The 19,689-nt window shown below is 39.8% G+C and overlaps 1 protein-coding gene and 1 long non-coding RNA gene across 2 annotated transcripts in view; one reads left to right on the top strand and one right to left on the bottom strand.

Moving 5' to 3' along the window:
• Window positions 1-19,689, top strand: part of clmpb (CXADR like membrane protein b) — a 238,535-nt gene that overhangs the window by 9,857 nt on the left and 208,989 nt on the right. The window lies entirely within an intron of this gene.
• LOC117825001 lies at window positions 9,857-11,845 on the bottom strand. The gene is made up of 3 exons (XR_004633762.1): window positions 11,737-11,845; window positions 11,355-11,597; window positions 9,857-10,236 (listed from the first exon to the last, which is right to left on the bottom strand). It is a non-coding gene; the product is annotated as an uncharacterized LOC117825001 (long non-coding RNA).

The raw sequence follows: 19,689 nt of genomic DNA, 5'->3' as shown, positions 1-19,689 counted from the left end.
TGCAGCTCAGTCCTTCACAGTAAATAGAAATTCATCGGAGAAAGAAGTCAGATGAGACTCAAGGAGCTTGAGAGAACAGTTAGTTTCTCATCCAGCAGCCTCTGTTCCTTGATTCTCATAAGTTATGTGAAAAATAATTGTTCTTACAAAGATTTTACAGCGGATTATTTTCTGTAGTTTTGTGCACATTTTATTTTCACAGTTCTATATCTGTAAAACTCTCCATCTTCCCTCAGGTCATTTGGTTAGATTGTCTTGTTTTCTGTCCTACTCTACACTCAAAGACATCAAAGACGAGGCTGAAGCTACCCAGGGATCCATGACACTCAGACAAACGCAACATAACGAAAATCAGGTAAATGTGTTTGCTCGGGGGAAAATCAGCTGGCGATGGTGTTCTAGGAATAAGCAAAGAAAAGTAGTATTAGAAAGATCTAACCCTACAGATGTCGTTTAAAGGAGTCATAAGAATCAACACATTATGAAAACTCCTTACGGCGTCTTTAACTCCACTTTGGTATCAAGACTATTTGTATTCTCCTTTGTTCAAATAATAAACCCACATCTTTTTAACATTAAAAGAATACTTTGAGGACTTGGTTAAGCTAGGAGCTGAATAGTTGCAATTGTATTATACATGTATTGGAAAAAAAGAAAGTGAGATCAGAATAAAGGAGCAGATGATTTATGAAAGAAGATTGACTATGTGAAGATTAAGAACAGAATGATAAATGTCAGATGAAAGCTCTTTGATCAATCTATCAGACTGTCTCTCCCCATAGATATGTAATTATCTCCCAAATAATCTCTGAGCTTTAATGTATCCTTCATTGTAAAGAAGGAAATGAATCAATGAGAGGTAAATCCATGGTCAAATATCCAGTGATGTCTTGAATTCTAAAGACAACCTTGCAGCTGACCAGTGTGTTCATCATCACAGTTGATTAAGTTGAAATAAAGCCTGACACGTCAAACGATCCCGCTGGGTCTCATCCCCATTTTGCATTTGGGATGAGCTTGCTTTATTGCAACTCCCTTGGTTTGTTAACGACAAAGTAGTATAATTCATCATGTCCTGTAAAACAGACAGTTCCCTTTGGCATCTTTGGAAGCAGTTATCAGTAATATGATGCTATGTTGGTCATAAGACTGTGTGAGAGCTTGAAGCTTCAGCCACTGATGAAAAGCTTTCTCTTGATTCTTGACAGCCAGGCTGGGAGCAGGAAGAAACACACAGGTCCTACTACTGTAAAGTCTTAAAACTCAGAGTTAGATGACAGTTACTAATGGATAAATCAGATTTTAAGTGCACCAGAATTGATCTCTTACAATGGAGCTTCACATGGTTGTTTGTACTACATACATATTTTTTGTACAACTTTTGTTCAATGATGTAAACACTGCAACAACCAATATGTGCACTCTCAGAACCAAACAGGAAGCTGAAAACTAGCAAAACAAACATGGTAGGTAGGAGAAAGAACATGTAGTTATCTTAGACTGCGGAAATGGAGTTGTGGAGAGAGCATAAATGCCTCTTTGACATTTTCTCCCATTTGTACCACGATAGAGTGGGGAAGGAAAAACAGTGCATAGAAATTGATGCAACACTTGAAGTTCCCAGTGCTATTAGGGATGTGTACCTTTCACATTTGAACCGATACGGTACCGATACCTGGTACCTGGGAATCGGTACCGGCACTCAACGGTACCAATTTTCGGTACTTTTGTGTGTGTTTATGTGGTAATAAATGTTAAATTGTTTAACAAACTTTAACAAATATATCAAAACAACATCCAACTGTTTGTATATATAAATTTCTTCAATATGAAATGAACAGAAACAGAATTATATAGGTGATTAGATATATTAGCTGACACGTGCTCGTGGCATCTAATTGCTCTTTCGGGAGTTCATCAATGAACACACGTGAATGCCTGCGGACGGGAAAAAGTCAGTTATCCATCTCTTTATAATAACAGGACACACAACTGACTTGCATTCACGCACACAGGAATGGTTATAAACAGGGCAGGTAGTCGGAGCGAGAGAGTCCGTCTCAACTAAATACTCCTGCAGCTCTGCCTCGCGGTGAGTGCTTGCGCCCATCAGCTGCAGGCTCCGTTTGACGCACTCCCGCGCAGATGTAGAGGGCAGAGAGCAGAAACGTCCACCCGATCAGCCTCTAACTTTATTACAGGGCGAAAGTATAGAAATTTGCCTACTCTTCCACTCCTTCACAGTCACAAGGATGCGTTTAGGTACCGAAACATGGTACCGTTTAATTCTACGTGTATCGGTACTCAGTAGTACCGACGGAATTCGTTTGGTACCTATGAAAGTACAGAATTCGGTAGCCATCCCTAAGTGCTATAGCTGGCTAGCTACCTTGCGAACCACTGTTCCACATGAATTTACAAATACAGTCGTAGTCTTACAGTTCTTGAACCTGTAAAAACCCCAGTCAATGCAAAATGTGTTGTCAGTGACTAAAAGCTCTGTGAGCTGCTCACACATTGTCTTTAGATATGAAAGGGTGTCTGATGTTGATCTTTGAAAAGTATTTTACAAGTTTTATGTGAGTCTTCCAGTGTATGGAAGCTATAAGTGTTTCCAAACAAAGGTAACTCATAGAAACCATGGCATTCTTCAGACAAGCCATGCAGCATAGACACGTTAGATTAGACTTATGTATCTTTATATTTTAGGAAATAGAAAAGTGGAAGATATTTTCTTTTGCAAAACAGTGCTCATTTAATTCTGGTTCCAAACAGAAAACAGGACATACAGTTATATTTACAGGTACATTTAGTTGTGAATCATCACAGGATAACCTGAGGATTTAGCAAACCAATTTCACAAATACATTTTGGTTTTGTGAAATTGGTTTGGATCAAATAGAAGACTAAGCTTTGTTTCCCGAAGCTTGTTTTATCTGGTCAAAAGGAGCTGGAACTAGTGAGAAGAAACAGCTGTAGTGTGCCAGATAATTATCAGTATAATTGGATACAAATGTCAATCAAATATGTGGTGTGAAAAATCACCAATGCTGTTCGGAAACTCTGAGGAAAATGAGAAGAGGGGTTTAAATATATTGCCAATATAAACATACTGGAATATGCATCTCTTCTCTCCTCTTGGCATCATTCCAGTATGGAGATATCTACAAACTGATTTATTTGCCTTCTTCTGAACCAGAAGAGGACTCTCAAAATTGAAAGTTCCAATGCCAGCTCATTTTAGGGCTGTCAGACATCTCTGTTAAGATAACAGAAAATATTTTCTGAGGGTGGACTGACCTCATTTCAAGTGAAAATGACATAAGAGGAGCAATCTGCCACTCGCAGCTATGGCCTGATGGCTGTGGTGTTAGCGAATGGACTGAAACATGTGAACTGATGTTATCTCTCGCAGACAAACTGGAGAGGGTGGAAACTGAAACGTATGTGAGGGTGAAGAAAATTGAACACACTTCTTTGGTGCTTGTAATTAAAAGCCAGGGTGCCATGTAGACTGGCAGATATTGTCCACCTGTATTTGCAGGTGCCCATCGCAGCACTGTCACTGTGTTTCAACAGCAGCACTCCAAGGTTAATTAAAAAGGCTACTGTCTCCCGGCCGACTCTGCCGCGCTCCAACAAGAGGACCCATAATTAAAGTGGCACCTGTTCATTCCCATTTGTGGGCCCTTCACAGCAGTGCATCCTGGACTGCAGTACATAGGTTCAGCAGTGACAGGGAACATGCAGCTGTAGAGCATGAGTGAGATCATTTTTAATGTTCAGTGGCATCTGCAGGATTTATCCATGCGGAATGATGGCAGAGGTGCTGCAGGCGGTCCAACGTAGAGCTGCTGGTTGGACAGGATGACTCACCTGTGATCGCACAAACACAGAGTGAGCTCCTTTATGGGAATTGAGGAAACCAGGAAATTGCCCAATGCATCTGATTTAATTTCAGACATGAACTCTATTAGAAATTAATTTGCATTATCACCTTTTATCATGGTCAGTGATATTTATCTTCATTATTATCTGAGCTTGAGGACATTGTCAGGAGAAAGTTTTCGGATGCATCCTTTTTTTTTGTGAATCCTTTTCATTGTTCCTTCCTCTTTGTTTGTTTGATCACTTTGACACCTGATAACACAAACTGTCAACTTTAATCTCTATGGTGTCATCTAATAGTTTCCATCAAGTGTGTTTTGTCAAATGTAAAAATGATATTTTCCCTCAGCACCTTAATACCCCTTGAAAGCCGTCTTTTTGCGACATTATCTCTTGACCTTTTCTGCAATTCTTAAACCTCTTTGACACAACAGATTGTACTCGGGAAGACATTTTACCATTGTGAGCAAATTGTCATGTCGCTGCCGAGAATATCCCAGATGTTAGGACACATTTTCCTCGTGTCATTTCCTACATGATGGCCCTGTGTGCGCAGCCAGGGATTGTCGGGTGTTGACAATTTAAGGAAAGCCGGGACTCATGCTGTGCTGTCATGTCTCACCAGTCCCCTGTGAAAGATACCCCACTGTACTGTGTACAGATTCAGTGACCCACGCTGACAAAGAGAGGCCCAGTGGGAGCCCGTGCCCTACTCTCTGCACAACAGGTAATTATCACCACCATCACCCAATAAGTGGTTCATTCAAATGAGGAAAATTGATATGTAGATTAGGTGCTGGGCTTGTCACTTCCACATGCATGAACACATTTGGCACATGCATAGACAGGACTAGTGCACATATGCATGATCATTGGTACTCACATCACATCGCTGAAATAATTGTCAATGCAGCAGTAGAAAAACAGGGAATCTGAGACACACTAAACACACACAAAATCATTTTGACACCAGCAGATTAAGGATGCAGAGGACGTCCTGCCGCGCTTTTTATTAACATATGCCATCACAATGGGGGGTCAGTGTTGCTAAGCAGAGCATCACCAGCACTGCAAAGATTATTTATCAAATCAACACTGCTGATTTAAGCTCCCATTACTCTCTGCTCTGCTCTGCCAGTTCCCACTCAACATAGCAGGAATACCACTTTAAAAAAGAGGGAATTGTTCCTTGAGAGTAATATATAACTGTTCTGTCAGACCTCTAAGGGCAATACTACTTTAACACTATACCAGCACAGCTCATTTACGCTGCTGTGAAGGTAGTTCTCTCTCTCACTCTGCTCAACCATGGATCAAAGCTTGAGCTTACTAAAGGTTGTGAGCTATGCAGTGTTTTTGTGGATATGTAGTATTCTGATATGTTCGGATTTGCAATGCTTGTTAATAAAAACTGCAACTTTAGCATGAGTACTTGTAATGATGAACCTACAGAGAATCATTTACCAGAGTTGCAACTTTACCAAGTTGCATTATAAGCCAACTTTAAAGCCAGACGTTACTGTCAAAGTTCACTCTTACAGCTGCAGTGATGGTATAAACTGTGGGATGTTGCTGAACAGTAACAACAGATCAGGGAGAAGGTTGATGATGATGGTTGGGTGCAATATGTATCGACTGTGGCATAACTAACCCTGGCTTATAACCTTTCTCCTTATTCTATCCCTGGTATGAGGAAGAGGTTTTTACAGCACAGTAAGATACACACAATGTAGTGATTTTTGGCCTCAGACACTCAGGGTTCAACTACAGTTCTGCTTTGACTGTGGCAGAAAAACAGCGGTTCAGACGGTGGATCATCTTTGTAGCCTCAGAGAGAGTCCTTGTTTCCACAGTCCTGACTGTATTTTTGTTTTGTTTGAAACCATTTCACTTTCATTCCAGGCTTTTTCTTATATTGGTTCTATTTCCTGAGTTTTTTTAATCTATCGCTAAGGCATTGCATCTTGTATTATTCTCCTTTTTCCAATGATGCATAGATGATTCATATTTTCGGTTTATTTGATTTGCCTTTGTTTCCACAGCTTCTCTGTGGAGGAAGAATATTGTATTGTATTTCTTCGTTTTACTTTTGTGTTTCTGTGTACAGTGCACTTTTTTCTGCAAAGTGCAACGTCTGTTTTAAGACAAATCCCTCCCTTTCAGCTTTTAGAGTGAGTTGAATATTGGAGGCAATTTGTGAGAGAACCTGACTTGACTCAACTCTATTTGCAAAGACGCTTGTTGTTGAAGACCTGTCAAGGTTGCTCGAATTTGAATCTCAGCCTAGAAATGCAGAAGAGAGGTCAGGCTGATGATATACTTAGATAGCTATTGAAAAAATAGGATACTTGAGTATTGTCATAGTGTATTCAAATAAATGCAATATTATGTCCCTTTGTTAAAAGTTAGGCTGGCCACACACTAGACTGTTTAAGATTACCTCCCCCAATGCGATTATTGTACTGCTCCCAACTGGAGCTAGAGCACCCCTGTGATTGTAAATATCAAACATGTTTGATATTTATGACTCCAGGTCAGACTGCCTCTGACAGAATACCCTCAAGAACCAGTGACAGGAGACAGGACAGGACGTTTTTCGTTTTTCACTGTGAAACAGAACCAACATCAGGACATCCAGCTGATGACATCAATCGTCCTCCATGTTTGTTGTCTTTTGAAGTAACGTTCAATAATGCAAATTTATTTGAGACATTTTTCCCGTGGAATCACCTCTTTGAAATTACTGCAAATATCTTATTGAACCCTCTCTCATGGAATCAACTAATGTGTGTGTGTTCCGATGATTGTCATAAAAATCAGATGGAAAGGTCCTTATCTGTGTGGTCTCCCACGGTTTTAAAATCAGTTAAGATCTAAAAGTTGTTGAGTGGTTGGTGGTGGCATAGCTTTTCAATATCAATATGTTTTATACTGAATTATATTTGCGCCCCCAATATCATTGGACAACCCTAGTGTTCCTAGGAAAGAAAGTACTAATAATAAGGTAACATAGCCGTCTTATATATAAAGTAAAACTGTATCTTGATGCTAACTCAAGGTTCAGATACAGTGCAAAGACATTAGGTATTAAAAAGATTTGGGGTTACCCTTCCAGTGCTACAATGCCCACATCTTTGAAGTCCTTGGATGTGTTTCTCTTTGTCATGCTTTTTGTGGCCTGAGCTCCTGATAAAACAGCTTACAGTGTGATTATAAACTCACAGTTTAGCAGTTCTGAGACCTCGTATACAGTTGGGACCATCTCTCTGATGGTAATTGACACTAAATTAGTCAGTCAAGTTTGACATATTTTGTTGGTTAATGTTTATGTGCCCCTGCTTCAGTGTGGGTCACAATCCCTGCCAGAAATCCTTTACCTCCTGACAACAGCTTACTCAGGCCCTTGGAAAAGTAAATATCGATAATCTTTTGCATGTCCCAGGGCCAAGCTCTGTGCCACCTGAATTATTCAGTTTTCTTTCTCGTCCAACGTCCCCAGGGGTGGGCCCATAAAATTCATTGCGCCGGGGCCAGTCATAACTTTCTGTCACTGAGGGTTGGATTAGTATGAAACATTATCAGTGGGTGTGGGAAGAGGGTGGCATCAGTCATGACCAATAAAATCTCTTCAATCCCCATAACGGCAGTTCACTTTGTTCCAGGGCATTTTGACAGTTTCTGTGATGGAGAGTTTAATCCAGGATAAAGTGAATCCGTGGAACCTTGAACTTAACCAAACTGAGAGGGGGCAGACTCTGATTTTTTATGACCAATGGCAGAACACTGTGGAGATGTAGAAACCTACCTGTATCAAAAGCTCCATTATTGTATGCATAAAGGCAAGGCCAGGGTGCTTTCTCACTGACATGTGAAGTTATGTTATATTCAGTTGTGATAAAAATGCATTAGATCTAATCTTGTAATGTATTTGAGCTTCCTAACCCTATTGATCCAATACTTTTACGATGCAATCTCCGGCCTCGCTTCAGTGTTACTGAAAAAGTCCTGCTCTTTTACATTGAGCCATTTTATAGCAAAGTAAAGCCAATATAGCTGTATAGAACATTTTAATAGCAAAGTATTTCAGACTGAAATTATATATATATCATGGTCTGAAAAGACCTCGGTAAGCAAAGGTGCTGCAGACTACTAACAAAGGAAGAAAACAACAGTCTTTGTACTTCCATCAATGCAATACCCACTCTCGATGCCTGAATATGATCTGTCTCAGCCTTTGTCTGCAAAACCCAAGGCACAACATGCATACATTACATACTGTATGTTTCTAACAGCCAGCAGGTGTTGACGTTGGATATATGAAAGGTATAAAATGTATATTGTACTCATGATTTAGTCACACTCTCAGATAATATATCATAAAGTTCTGCTGCTGTTCATAAGTTTTTGTCTCATTATAGGTTTCATGCCTAATTTGTCTTGCTTTGCTCCTTTACACCGACCTCAAGTTTACTTCCAAGGATGTATTGACGTTGATTAATGAGCCAAACTATATTTTGCTGCCTCGAGGATATACAGAATAATAAACTGAAGATGAGCATGGCTGTTCTGTCATTGTGTATTAGGACACTGTTTGAAGTTTTATCTCTAAACTTTATTCCGTTCCCTCTCTCATTCACGTCCTGACAGATTCACGTCAAAGTTCTTGGTTAGTTTCTAGATTACATTGAATAAATGTAATAAATGTAACCCACCGCTCCTTCCTTTTACTCCTCCGTATCAAAAAAGCATTTTATAATCTGCTTATCAACCAGACTGGCCCTGATGATCCCTCCAGAGAAACTCCACCTGGTTGTCATGGTTATTCACAACGTGTCTGTGGTGGCAAGCCACAAATCCCTGGACTGTGTTCAATCCACAACACAATAATGAGCAAGAGAAAAAACTCTCTTTGGTCAGCTGTTTAATCTCCCATGTTTCTGCCACCAAAAAAAAACTGCATACATCCATCTGTTGTGTACAGTTTGGACAATGTGGGGGATTGTAGGGGAACTGTCAGTTCTAATTGTGTGTGTTTGTACTGTGGGATGGAAGTGTCTCGAAACAGTTTGTCACCCTACACAGCAGACAATGAGGATGGAGCATGGCACAATGTTTCGAGCTAATACAAGCCTAATAAGGGCTACAGAGACTTGTTAGTCAGACATGAGGCCCTAGTGGTAGTTCAGCTGAGGGTCTAATGCTCATGGTCCATGCCAAAGCTTTCCAGCTAGAGGCACAGTCTAATCAGACTCATGTTACTAGAAAGGATTCGATGCCAGGGCTATTGTCATAGTGGGATTCCCGAGACTGTTGTTTTATTATAACCAGTAAAATTCAGTTGATAGTAACTATTTCCACAGTAAGTGTTTCTCTTTCCAGACACATTAAAATGAATCATTAGACATACTGAAGTTTTCGAGCAGTAAACTCACGAAAGCCACCGCCAACTGGATTGAAAATGTCTCCAAGGAGACCTAATTGACCCTCTCCTGTCGTCGTCACTGGCAGGCACAAAATTAATTAAAGCAGGGCCTCTCTCTGGAGCATATTCTCTAATAAGTAGCTCATTGCCCCTGTGACATTTGAGAAAGCGTGTGTGCTTGTGTCCCTGTTTGTGTGGGTGTCTGCCATGCATCTTTTCATAAATAGCCACAGAGTGGGTTTTCATGTTTTTGTCGGCTGCCAAGATCAAAGGAGCTTAAAGTAAGGTTCATTACAGACTTCCAGGGTGATGGAGTCAAGTTGATATCCATTTATCATTGCTGTGCAAATGGGCCTCACTGGAACACTACAAATTGTGTCTTTAAAGGTGTGGAGTAACAAAATGAATTGATAGATTATCAGAGACACAGTATGCCCGTTGACTTACAATAATGAGGTCTGTGTTTGAGGTATACTCTTTTTGAATTAAAACATACAGGAATGATTGTTTTCTTTGGTTGCACTGGAACTTTAATAGAGACATAATCTTCGGCATAAAGACTCTTTCTGAGCAGGGCTTGCAACAAGTCTTTCCATTCTCATCTTCACATCAATAAAGAAAATAGGTTACTCAAACAATTAACCTGATTAATCTGAACATATATGAATCTGCACGTTAATTCCCACCTCATCGTGTCTCACATACAAACAACACACAGACATGCATGAATGGCTTCAGCAAGACCTCTGTTCTGATACGGGAGTCACACACATGCATCATTATCATGCAGCATGTCAGATAGTGGTGGGTGGTAGCGATAGAGAAGAGCAGCTTGTTGTCTTCACTTAGCTCCATCAGCAGAGAGCGGGGAAAACATCCAGAGACAATCTGCAAGGTCCAGTTCTCAGATCGTTAAGATACCTCCCCTGGAGAAAAAGACAGCCAATGTCAGATTGGACTCAAATGTTTTTGCAATTTGTCAAGCTCTCAAAGTTTTTAACAGCCCTGAACCAAAACAAAATGTAAGGCTTCTCTTTTTTCCCTTTTTTTTTTTACCAGCCGTGCCACATAGAAAAAACCTTTAATACATAAGATGTAAATTATTGACAGACTGATCATATGAATATGTTTTAACTAATGAAATTAGTATGATAACCAGCAGAGAAACAAACCATCAAACTGAAAATTATATTAACTTAGATGTACACTATCAGTCAAAAGTTTGGAAACACTTTCTCATTCAAGGGTTTATATTTATTTAAATTATCTGAAACACTGTAGATTAATAACAAATACATCAAACTATGAAAGAACATGTGTGGAATTATTTAATTAACAAAAAGGTGTTAAACAAAGCAGAATATTTTTTTATATCTTAGATTCTGTAAAGTAGCCCCCTATTTTCTTCATGACAGCTTTGCACACTCTTGGTATTCTCTCAATCTCCTTCATGAAGTGGTCTCCTGGACTGGTGTCCAATTAACATGAGCCTTGTCAAGAGTTCATTTGTAGAATGACTTGCCTTCTTAATGTGTTTGAGACCATCAGTTGTGTTGTTCAGAGGTAGGGTTAGTACACAATGGATAGCCCTATTTGACTACTGTTGTAATCCAGATTTTGGTAAAACCATATTATTTTATAGTTTTGATGTCTTCAGTATTAATCTACAATGTTGAAAATTATTAGAATAAATAAAACACATTGAATGAGAACATGTTTCAAAAAATTTTGACTGGCAGTGTAGGTCAGCCCTACTTAAGAACAGACAATCTCACTGCAAATATAACATTTTTATAATATGGGCTGATAGGAAAAGACCTATTTTACTGTTACTATAGTCACAGTCCTTCATGTATTTTTCAAAGCTTGAATCAGGATGTGTTTGTGTGATTTTTATTTGATACAGCTTCTGACTAGCACAATTATGATCATCAATAGAAAATTGAATCAAACTGCATCTTCGAAGGGCTAGCAGAAAGTGTCTCTCCTGTCCTTGTTTGGGTTGCATGAAGGTGATGGTGATCGCTTTAAGCTGTCAAAATACCAGGTATATCCAGCTGATGTGGTTGATGGCTCATCCCTGTGCTCTGGCTCATGCCCCTCCAGCACCGGGCCCCTACAGGAGTTCCCAAAGACTTTACAGTTCAGTGGTCAGGGCGTGTTCATTGACTCGTGTCCTCGTAGCAATGCTGACACAAACCAGAGGCAGAGGAGATGTCATAAGATGTCACATGGTGCTGTGTTTCAGAGACGGTGAGTCAAGGGAGCAGAGATCGTCTGTGCTGCACTAGAATGGTACACAGGAAGAAAGCAGTTTGGGGAGGTGAAGAGGAGGAGAAATGTTGCTTAAAGACAGTGAGATAAAAATAAACCAGAGTTAAACTCCAACACTTATAGGCGTGCATAGATGTATAGATGAATCATACCTGTCAGACACAGCTGCACAACAGGGGTTTCCTGACCTACTCTGCGTGCAAGGCATAAAAAAAATTGGTTCTTGGAGCGCTGCTGTAACCCTAGGCAACTGTCATGAAGCGAGACAGACACACAGACAGATAGATGAAGGCTGCAGGTAATCCAAGAGATTCACCTTGTTGCCAGGAGAAGCCAGGCAAGCCAAGCAACAAACCAAAACCACCAATGCATGGGTGAATTGTGCAGGAGAAATCAGTCCTTTATCTCTGGTGTGGGGAATGAACTGACCCCATGGTGGGTTTGTTTTGCATTTGCAGGATCCTTTGTAATTTGATATGCCTTTAAGTGGGGAGAATACCCTCAATCAAGGAAGTGTCCAGGGAATTGTACAGTGCTAGAGGAGAAGTTGTTAATTATTTATAGTTAATGAGCCTATAATAATAAGGAACATTGCAGTGTGTACCCAAATCAAGACTCATAAAGAACAGATCATTATGAATATATATGGCTTTGTAGCTTAGTGTGGTCTTATTGGTTGCTTCAAGATATAAATCTTTAATAACAGGTCAAAGTTATTTGAAGCTTTTTGTAGAAGTGAAGCTGTGTGGTACAGAATGATAAGCTATAAAAGCAATCAGTACCAGTGTACTGTTAGTTTTCCTTTTTATACTAGATTTGTTGACAATTGGTGTCCAGAGTGTCTTAATCTATTGCGCTCCAAATATAAGTGCCTAATGGTTTCTTAACTTGAATACAAATGATGGTTCACACACAGAAAGTACATAAGAGCGTGCACCAAAAATGTTCTGAAAATTAACACTGTGATTACATGACACTGTATATTGTTATCACAATGTGAAATAAATGTTTCCAGCAGCAACAAAGTGTAAATATATAGTGTGACTGGATTTTTAAAGAGTATTTCTGTGAATCTGTTCACTAAGCATTATGTTTTAATATAGTAAAATACAAAAATAGAAAATTAACAGCGTGTCTTAATCTGCATGTCTTAAGTTACTGATCTGTCATGTATTTCCATTGATTCAAGTTGCAGATGTGCATTATTTCCTCTGTAATACAAGATATATGAGCTAAAACGCATTTTGCACCGCCAGCCAGCAGGTGGTAGCAAAAGGCAATGTCATTTTGATGACATGCAGCATTGCGATGAATCCTTCTTTATCTCGCTAGCGTGAGTTGTTGAATTTGCGGAGATAATAAAATAATGCAGAAAGAAAACTCAGTGAAGTTGCTGGAAATAAACCGATTGAGGGGAGATCTTTGCATGAGAAGCTGAGAGTAAAAACGATTGGACCTGTGTAGCCAGATATCATAATTGAACAGTGTTCCAATGTCAGATGAGGACATTGTTGTTTTCAATGAGCAGTTTTACTAAGAAGGCTTGGCTAATGGCATGCAGTGATGCTAATGTTCTTCTCCTAGGTCGCACACAGCACCGATTCAGACAGGTTTGACAGATTTTAAGCAATTCTCAGGTATAACGCTAAAAACATGAACAAGGGTCCACACGGAAATTTGTATTAATTTAGCTTAGCATATACAATTCATGCATTTCATTTTATTTGATTTAGTACACTGGTTTTACATATATTGTTACAGTTTGTATGAAACATGATTTTAATAATAATAATAATAATAATAATGATAATAATACATTTTATTTATAAGTTGGAGGGGTCGGAGCCAGTTTTTTTCAGGATTGGGGTAATGGCAGCAGTTTTGAAGGATGTAGGGACAGTTCCAGTGGTGAGAGAGGAGTGGATGATGGCAGAGATGAGGGGGACCAGGGAGGGGAGGGAGGCTTTAACAAGTTGTGTGGGGAGGGGGTCCAGTTGACAGGTGGATGGCTTGGATTTCTGGATGAGTTCTGTGATTTCAGAGAGAGTGGGGAGCTGGAAGGAGGAGAATGAGTGTGTCGATGGGTGAAAGTTGGCTGAGATGCTGAGGTGGGGTGAGGGCCAAGGTGCTGGTGGAGATTCTTGATTTGTGAGTTGAAGAAGGACATAATGGAGTTGCAGAAGGAGGTTGTGTACAAGTGAGCGGGTAGAGAGTCCTTGGGTTGGGTGATATTGTTAAGCAGAGAGATTAGTGACTTGGAGTTTCCATTATTTGCAGTGATTAAACTGGAGTAGTAGTGGGTTTTGGTGCTGGCGATGGCGTCCTTGTAACATAATATGTGGTTATTGTACATTTCTTTATGAATAGTGAGACCAGTTTTTTTTTCAGCTGCCACTGGTAGGACCGTAGAAGCAGGCTAGCAAGTTACAGACATTTTTATGCAAATGTTTTCTTTCTCCCCTTGAAAACAAACCCTGAAACAGATACATTGATATATTTCAGCTAATGAGCAATGTGTGAATAAGTGAGGGATTTAAAAGAAAAACATGAGAAAGTGGGGGGCAAAAAGAGCACCACACTCTCATCAAGAAAAGACAGCGAGTGGAAGATCGCCAGACAGAAATCCCACATGGCCCAAAAGAACTCATTAGGAAACAAAGAATCGATAGCGGGATTGTTAGTTGGAAGCAGGAATGAGCACTGGACAAGGCCAGTCCAGCAGCTTACTTTAGATCACTCCTTTAAGCCAGTTTTGACTTCCAGCACCTTTCATCACCCTCACACCTTTAAGTCGATCCCCTGCCTTCCTCAACCTCTGCCCATCCATCCGCGTGACTAACCTGCTCTTTGGTTTAGACCTCATCTCTTGCTATAGGATCTGAGCACAGGATAGAGAGCATCCATATGCATATGAGCTTGTTTTTATCCACATTCAGCCCTGCCAATTCCAACTGCCTTCAGATGTTTTTTAATAAAAACCCACTGTACCCTGAATACAGAAAAAACAAGGTATGGTTAAGTTTCAAAAAGTACAAAATAAATTGATGCTGTCAGGGAAAAATAAAAAAATAACACCCGTATGTGTTATTTTGGTGGAGGTTGTCTTTATTCTGAAGGCCTGCCTTTTTAAGTTTCTGAAAAACATATTGTTTTGAAGACAGAAAGCAAAGAGCAATGAAAGAAATGTGTAGCTAAATGTATTACAGTCAAACTCAATAAAAGTGAAAGCAGGTAAACATGGCATTTGTTTTTCTGTTGTGTATTTCCCACCTCTATATTTGTGGTGGCTTTTTATTTACCCGTTACCTAAGCCTCAGGCTACATGCCATTTCAACTTAGACAGCCTATCAGGATGAGTGGCAAGTGTTGGGAGGTGAACTTTACCCACAGAAGGAGAGTGGAGAAGGTCTGTATGCTTATTGCCTCAAGGTGAGAAGTTGTGTTCTGCAGTTTTCAGTGTCTCCCAACACTCCTTTTGTTTTAGAGCAGGTCACACCCTCTCGTAGTAGTGAAAGACGGGCTTTGTATTGCACTAAATGACAAAATATGGGTGTTAGCATTGATCAGATGGAAGACAGCGTTCACATTTTCACCTGCTGGGGGTCTGATTGCCTCAAGTTTCATCATGTCTTAGCGTTCACCTTGACTGAGTCCCTTATGGGATCTGGAAAAAATGGCTGTGTTCTGCAGTTAATCATCTGTAGTAGGTGCAGGACCTGTCCATCAATCGCGTGCCTGTTTCATGGGATGACTCTCCTTCTGTCTGTCTTCCTCTTTATCTACCGTCACGTGTGTTTACTGCTCCGGTGCCTCTGATTGTACTTGGCCTCTCGACAAATATAAGGCTGTGTTTGTTTGGCATGAAGAAGGGCAGACAAGTAACGGGAGACAGGATGAAAGACGAGGGGAAATGAAAGAGTTGGTGATGAGAAGGCGATAAGAGTAAAAAGAAGATGAAGACGGTACGTGTACGTTGAGGCTTCTGTCGCTGCTAATTACCTTGCATGCCTCATTAAGTACAAGCTTCTCACAGAACTGAGAGGGTGGGTGCTGGTGTTGGTGCTGGGACTTCAGCATGGTAATCAGGAGTGAAAACCATTCTAGCTCTTGCTCTCTGTTGAGTCATGAGCAAGACATAGCAGCCTCCTTGACACTGTGTTATTCCTCGGGTCATGGCCAATCAGGCAGGGCCCAGCCCAGCTTCTCCGCCTGTGCACTTTGCTTAAGAAGGAACTCCAGTCCATTAAGCTCATCCCGCCTGTCAGCTCCAGTGCTAAAAGCTTACCTTGGTGACCCATGCCCACCATTAAGCTGTAGATGAAACTGAATCTGTTGGATATTTACTGCCAAGGTACAGCATTAAACTTATATGGTGTCATATACAAATGCTATATTATCACCTCCTGCCTGCATAGCACACATAAATGTAGCTATGCTGCTTGAGCAACTGGCTGTGGATTTAGCTGGTAACCTCAGTCTATAGAATATGATGTAACTTCACTTTCTGGCACCATCAAGTGCAAAAAAAATAAAACATTCTAAGGTTAGAAGCCTACTAACCCATTAACACTCACTGAGGTTGAAAGAAATTGATGCTCGAGTATTTCAGATACGTTTTAACATTTTGAGGGTGAGAAAGAAATCAAGCTGACACCGTTAACTCTCAATGGCTGCAGTTACATGCATTGTTTAAATCAACCTGGAATCATTCTGCTAACGTTTACATGTGATGTGATTAAATAGGCTGAACAGCTTTTTGACATTTGCAGAAGTGATCAATATATCATGATTTTGTCTTCCTATGCAGTCATAGTCTCCAACATGCTGTATGTAGATGAGACAAGATGCTATTCATCTGCAGAAAAGACATCTTCAAACCTAATCAAGCTAAATGATATACAATAGGGCTATAAATCTTCATCTACAATCCCATTTCAATTGCATTCCTTATTATTTGTAATCTCAAATTATATTAAAACAAATGTTGCTACTTTGTTGTTCATCAAGTTATGAGTCATAGGACAACATTTTTTTTTCTTCATGCAGGTAAATTAGAGACCAAAGGGAAAAGGGTGAGATTGAATGAAAGTGTAGCAGTTTATATTTCATGTCTTGTGAGTTTTCTATGGTAGACACATATATTAGTGATACAAAGTCGATAACTGTCTATTTTTGCCAGAGAGACATGTACAGCTTATATGACCTGACATGACATTCAACACACACTATGACAACAATATGGTATTAGCTAGCTGACATCTAGCCAGAAAAGTGTAGTACATTAGAACCAATTCCTAACCTATCAGCAAACATGTTGGTTTTTTTTAAATGTTGCATTAGCATTAAGTTAATATGACTTTAAGAAATACCAAAGCCAGCTGATTTTTACTTTGTTGTTGTGGGAACAGACAATGGATTAAAATATGGCATTTCCACCAACTACATAATTATTTTTAACTTTTTAATATTGCAATATTCAACAGAAGATGCTCAACCACAGTCCTTGACTTCTGTTGTTGTTGTTTGTTTGTTTGTCTGTTTCTAATAAAAACCTTCATTTTTTTGTGAAACAGTGCAACATATCATAGAGCTGAAATGGTACAAGACATCTGCACTGAAAAGAAAGCTGCAACCACTTAGAAATTAATAATCCATGTACACAAAAGATCTACAGTCTTTTTATTAACATAATGTTCTGAGTTCAAAACATAAATTCACTTTGATTTGTAACAAGATCTGATCTTATTTCTCTGTTGGTTTTTTTCCCAAGCACTGATTAATTCTCTCATATATTGTTGTAGGAACTTAATACCAAGCAGTGTTGATACAAGCACTCTGCCCAGAAGATAGTTGGATGACCAGGTGACCCCGATGCTGTGTGGGAGGGATGATCTCATTACTGCTGCTATGTAAATAGGGGTCTGATGTAAGTCAGACCACCGTGGACTCAAGTCTCTCATTATCATACTACTCCAGCAGTGTGTCACGCCGTAACAGTGAAAAAACTGAGTGCTCAAGGTGATCTTATAGGAAGCAGATGCCAATCTTCACTACTGGACACATTTTCTCTCATAGTAAAGACAGAGAGTGAAAGAAACAGAGCACTTTGTCACTGAAACCACAATGTCAATACAATAACTGGGCTACTGTAACATATGTGGTCCTACCAAACAAACTGATGCCATTTTGGGATCATGTGCCTGACCATGTGTGTAAGTGTTTGTTGTCCATTAGCTTGCTGTTTCACATGCACACATATGTCTGGATGCTGGACAATTTCTCAGTTGCCTAATTCTTTGTTGGTTTGTTGTTTGGCATAACTGATGGATCAACATGTTGATACCCAGTCAGTACATCTCACCCAGTCAGTGCTGTCAGCATCTAATCCCACATTCTGCTACACCCATTAGCACATTTATTTCTGTATCTTTAAAGACCCTGTACAGTTGCTGTGTTATACAACTGTAGTGATTTTTTTTTACATGCAGAGCATGGTTATGATAAGCCAGCACACGGCATGATACAGATGAATAAATCCCATTTCTGTTATCTTCACTGCCATCTTGGCTGTCTCAGAGCCAGGGGGGACAATTAAGTGAGATTCAACTCATCTTTCTTTGGGGTGACAAGGGGGGTAAAAAGGTTGCTGTTCCCCATCCACATGCCCCAAGACACACCTGCACCCTGATCTGCACTCTGCTCAGTGCACTTTACTAGTTGCTGTTTTGAAGCTTACAGGAAGAGTCTAAATGGATTGTTCCCTCGTAATTACAAACAAAAATGTGTTGGAGTTTCAGTCAGAGGTCATCATGCCTGCAGTGTTTCATTTGGCAGTCAGTGAGTATTGCTCTGTGGGTCAATTGGCCTCAGGCTGTAAATGAGTAAAATGGCTTTGCAATCAGATATAAGCTAGTTTTAAACTTAACATTGAGTTAGATCAGGTTATGGTGTATTAAGCTGCAAAGAGAAGGGCTTATATCACAGCTCTCTTTTTTTCATAAAAAAAATTAAAGACTGTCTGTCTGTAAAGTACAATTTTGTATATGAGATGCACTTTTAGGTTTTTTGATCCAAAAAACAAATATTGTCCTATACACTGGTGTGAATATACAACAAGTGTTGTGAATATACCAGCTTAGAATGCAGTGAGAGGCATTTTATCATGTTATTGTATTTTATCACAGACATGCACCATCATGACTGCCACTATCACCCTGCTGCACACGACCCTATGGGATTGGAAACTCAACCCTAATGGTTGCGTATTGCAAGTGGCCGCTTCGCTCCAACAAGCATTCTCAGATCCATAGACACGTGACCCAGGCTGGCAAGCATTTCTCTGTGATTGGGTCATAATCACGATAATGTTGCTGAACTGTTGAGTAAATAAACCGCTGCTGCTGGTGTTACTGAAAAGACTCTTCAGTTTAAAACAACAAGTGACCTGCATGGTGGGTGGTGCAGCAAAAATGATTGTAAGCAGTGCCTCATACAATTCAAAGCTATTGTAGGCTGAGCTCAATGATACAGGTAGCTAGCCAAATTGAAAACACCACATAACTTTAACAGATGGTACTAGAAAGACTTGCACAGCTGCATTGAAACTGCACAGAGTGGACTTTGCTAAATGCATGAGAAATCAACATTCAGGAGACTGTATATGCCCCTAAAAACATTGTTTATGCTTTGGAAAAGTGTTTAATGTGGGAGAACACATAGCTCGCAGGAAACATTCAAAATATATATGTTGTGAATATTCAGTTGTTTTTTTCTAGCCTAAACACAAACTTTTTGCCCACATTGCAACTAATAACTTGACTGTAGTTCAATGAAGAAAAACAACAAATGTACATTTTTCTTATAAAAAATTATATTTGATTTCTAATTCTTGTTGTAAAGGTTTGGTGTTTGGATTGTGTAATTGAGAGGGATCAGCCCTACAGCAGCAAGGTATAAGTAACACCCCCATTGAGTCCAAACACTGATGGTGTAGATCGTGGCTGATGAGATATCGTATTTAAAAATACATAAGAAAGGGGTGACAGTTTAGCTCAGTTGATGGAGAAAGTGCCCCATGTGCAGAGGCTACAGTCATCGAACTAGTC

This window comes from Notolabrus celidotus, chromosome 14 (assembly GCF_009762535.1).
Source record: "Notolabrus celidotus isolate fNotCel1 chromosome 14, fNotCel1.pri, whole genome shotgun sequence".
Taxonomy (NCBI): Eukaryota; Metazoa; Chordata; class Actinopteri; order Labriformes; family Labridae; genus Notolabrus; species Notolabrus celidotus.
The sequence above is the reverse complement of the archived record's forward strand: the minus strand, read 5'-3'. Positions and strand labels throughout refer to the sequence as shown.